Genomic DNA, 4,266 nt, shown 5'->3' on the forward strand with positions numbered 1-4,266 from the left:
TGTTAGCTCTCCAGCTAATGTACTGAGAGTTTTTTAACTCTCCAGCTACTCCGTACCCTTGTGTGTTGCACAGCATGTAACCCCGTTACACTCTCCCCCACTAAGATGAGAAGATTTCGTGCTCGAAACGTTCCTCAGCGAGGTCACGTCTTGTTAAGACGGCGGAGGCTACTACACCTCACACCAGCGTTGTACGGCTCACAAACGCCTACGCATCGTTGATGCCTAACTTCTTGTCGTCGGCCCACGGTTCAATATTGCAAACGCAGCGCGCATCTTGCTCTCAAGCGGCTCAGACCTATGCTCGCGCTCCGCGCCTACTCCAAGAGCTGCAAACCGCTTAGCGTTATGCTCGTGACTCATCCAAGTCGTCGACAACAGCTCAGCGGTTGAACACTCGCTTCACAAGCGATAGATCGGTGGTTCGATCCCACCAGGGCGTCGCCTTCTCGTTCCATGAACGATTGTCTACGCTTGGACAAGCTTAAGGGCAACACCCTTTTAGCTCAATGGTTGAGCGTTGGCTTTGAGAGCCACAGATCGGTGGCTCGAACCCACCAGGGCACAGCCCTCTCGTTCCATGAACTTTTGTCCTTGAATGGACAAGCTTAAGGGCAACACCCATGTAGCTCAGTGGTCGAGCGTTGGCTTTGGAAGCCACAGGTCGGTGGTTCGATTTTACCCGGGCGCTGCCCTCTCATATCATGAAGTAGTCCGTACTCGGACAAACTTACGGGCATCGCCCTTATAGCTCTATGGTAGAGCTCCGGTCTGTAAAGTCAAAGGCCAGTGGTTCGATCCGCACCCGGGACACCACTTTCGCTGTTATAGCGCATCCACATCTGCATCATGCTCATCGAGCAAGTCGTGTCAAAGCAACTATGTGTCTATCAGAAAGCTTGTGCCTGAACCTTGTTCAGCACAGCACGAAGCACCTGCTTCCTTCAGGACCATGTCACTAACCACACGAGGTCTCTTCACCTCCCGCTCCTGCTGCGAGCACCGCTTATACGTACCAGCTGGCTGCTGCAGCCACTGGCCAGAGCCTGAGCTCAACTACCGACCTGTTCGCTTTGGGTACGACCCTGGCGTCTACGCCGCGCCACAAGGCGTTCCACGTGATAGTGGGGCTCACCATGCTCATCGAGCAGAGCAAGAGGAGGCCTTGCCTCAGCTGGGTTCTCGCGGGGAGAGACAGCACTTGCTGCAACGGCGTCTGCGTCCATACGACGCCGGCGTCCACGACGCGAACGCTCACGCTCATGGCCCATCGATCTACCTCGAAAAAATGATCCACCTTGTGGATAGGTTAGAGCCACCACTGCTGACTCACAACCAGGTCTTGGACCTTGAGCGTCCAGTCGCTCGGCTGAACGTTCAGCTTGCCTTGCTCCTGCATCTCGAACACTTCGCTTCGAGATGATCGACCTGCTGTAGTCCACCACTTGGCGTTGCTAAGCCTCCCCGTGGCTCTGTCACCTGCTTCCCCTGTAGCTGTTCGTGGTCCAGCCACCGTTGGCGCCCAACGCCCTCGCGCTCACCTGAGGCAGGGGTTTGATATGGCTAAGCAAGCCAACATAGAAGATCGGATGCGTGCGCATCTTCTTCGAGAGGCTGATTGTATACGCTAGGCCCTTTCTGGGCACGACCTTGAACGGTTCCTATGAACCGAGGTCTTAACTTCGTCTTGAAGACTGCAGACAGTGCACGAGTAGGTAGGGTTTTAGCGTTTAATAAAACTTGGTCTCCCGACCTCAAACCTTTCTTCATTGTGTCTGCCGTTGGTATCTGCATGTTCCTTCTGCGTGTCTTGGCTTTCAGCCATAGCGTCGCGTACTTGACGCATTACGCTTAGTCTCAAAGAGACAAAGTCATCGACTTGCTTGCGAGCCGCAACAGGGCTGACCTCAGCTAGCCGCTCGGCTATTCCTCCCCCATAAAGCCCTGAGCCACTGCGTGGCGGCGTCATTGGGACCCTAGGGTTAACCAAGCCGTTCACATAGAACGGAGTGTAGCCTGTTGAGGCGTGCACTGCAATATTTAATGCGAGCCAACGAGTGGGAGCATCTGGCTCCAGCGTTTTGGCGCCTCAGCGCATACGCTTTGGAGGATATCCTCCACAACGCGATTCACGCGTTTGGTTTGACCATCGGTCTGCGGATGGCCCGCTGTGGACATGTCCAAACGAGTGCCGAGCACTCTGAAGAGGGACATCCAGAACTTTGCGGTGAAGCACGGATCTCGATACGAGACAATTGCCTCAGGCAAGCCATGTTGGCGAAAGACTCGGTCTTTAAACAGCAAAGCTGTACCTTCACCATCAATGGTGTCCGGAATGTCGCTCGCTCTCATGAACAATTGGAAGTAACCATCGACCAAGTCGAGCGCGATGTACAACGTATAGCCTACCATGTTGTTCTGCAGAACATCCTTGCGAGGAATCGGCATGTGCGCCGGGATAGTGGCCGCATTTAGCTTGTTAAAAGCATGAACAATACGCCACTTGCCGTTCGGCTTTCTGACACAGAACGTGGATGTCGAGTGCGGAGACTTACTCTCACGCACCATCCCTGCCTCGTGCTTCGCACGGAAGAATGCGTCAATGACGTCACACTGCTCTCTCGGCAAAGGCCATTGCCTTGTCACGCAGTATTTGGCTCCAGGAACCAAGTCAATCACACACGCCTCGATCCGGAGGCAAGCCCATCGGTGGGTCTTTCGAGACAACGTCTCCATACTCCTTCACCACAGAATATAAGGGATCCGAAGTATCTTTTCGGATCGCCGATCCACTTCTTGCGTTAGCGCCTTCTTGGTGTCTTTAGGACCGCGTCGTCCACGACGGATGAGGAGTTCAACTCCTCCTCAGATCCCAGCAGGACCACCTCGGCTAGCTCGCCTGTCTTCAAGGCTTCGCCAAACTGGGCAATGGACATTTCGTCTAGCTCTAGCAGTGCATCTGCAGCGGGCAGAGTGTCGAGGCTGATGCCGCCTTCGATATTCCCCGTCACTCCGTTCTCGAGTGTGTACAGCTGTCCACAGCTATCATGTGGAGCCTCGCCGCTCGTCACGTTGGACACCTCGTCCGACGTTGAAGACGTCACAGACGCTCTGCGTCTTCTTCTCCTCTCCCTCCGCGATCGAGCCCGGCCGGATGAGCGACATATCCGTCACCACCACCGGGTGCAGCAGCACCATCACTCCTCGAAGAGGATACAGTGTCTCGCAAGACACTCTCGCTGAAACCAAGAGGTCCTTGACCTTCACACAGTGAGCTAGGTGTCACTCCATCTACATCTCCTGGGCCACGCTCATGATGCCTCGACTCGCAGTCGATCTGCGACTCTCGGGCCACGCAGCAAAGGTCATCGACCCGATTCGTACCACTCTGTGGATTACGCGCCACTCCGCGCTCAGCCTCCACCAGGACCCAGCAGTTGGTCATTGACCTGACCTGCACCGCTCAGCGGATAACGTGCCGCACCACGTACGCCCTCAGGTCCAATGATCAACCTCTGTCTCGCCCAAAAGGCGTTCCTGCTTCCTAGCAAGGGGTGGGATTCATCACTCCCCAAAGCTCCAACTAAGGAACAAGGGTTGCGACACACCCAGCGGTTTTCGACTTCCAGTCGATCATGGCTCATGGCGTTCCCAGCCCATGCCATTAGGGTCATACCTCGCATCCAGTTCTAAGACCAAAACAGCGTTCCACGCTATCGAAGTTCTCAAACTTTACTCCAAGGTCGACAGAGACCTTCGACACAGTTACCAGTGTCCCCGTCGCGAGACGGACCGATATCGTTTCACTCGTTGGCACTTCCAGTGCCTCAGCATACAGCTGACTCCCTTTCAGGGTGGAGCGACGGGCGTAGTTGCCCGAGGCTCCCGAGTCAATCAAGACTCCATGGCTTTGCAAAGCTCTTCACGTTCGCTTGAACGACCAGCAAGCCCGGTTTGCACACACTCTTCTCGTAAGAAAGCCAAGCTCTCTTCGGGGCTGGGCCCCGTTGCTCTCTACCTCCTCGAGACACAACATAGCTCAGTTCTTCCCCAGTAGGCCGCCCCGCGCCTAGTGGGAGTTGCCGTTTCATGGCGATGATTTGGAGGGTTGACTCGCCGGAGCCTCGCGCTTCTTGCGCAGAGGGCAATTGGCCCTCATGTGCTTAGTGCTACTGCACACAAAGCATCGGCGGATGCCGGCGCGCTGCTCCACAGCAAGAAGCTCCGCTTCTTCGTCTTCAGCATAGTTGCGGTCCATCGGCTCTG

The 4,266-nt window shown here is 55.5% G+C and overlaps 1 pseudogene across 1 annotated transcript; it reads left to right on the forward strand.

The window, feature by feature from the left end:
* Positions 1-619: 619 nt before the first annotated feature.
* On the forward strand, positions 620-691 carry PITG_28549 (annotated as a pseudogene). The gene has a single exon. The product of its transcript is annotated as a tRNA-OTHER (tRNA).
* The last annotated feature ends 3,575 nt before the right edge of the window (positions 692-4,266 follow it).

The sequence above is a fragment of the Phytophthora infestans genome, genomic scaffold (assembly GCF_000142945.1).
Source record: "Phytophthora infestans T30-4 supercont1.37 genomic scaffold, whole genome shotgun sequence".
Classification (NCBI taxonomy): domain Eukaryota; phylum Oomycota; class Peronosporomycetes; order Peronosporales; family Peronosporaceae; genus Phytophthora; species Phytophthora infestans.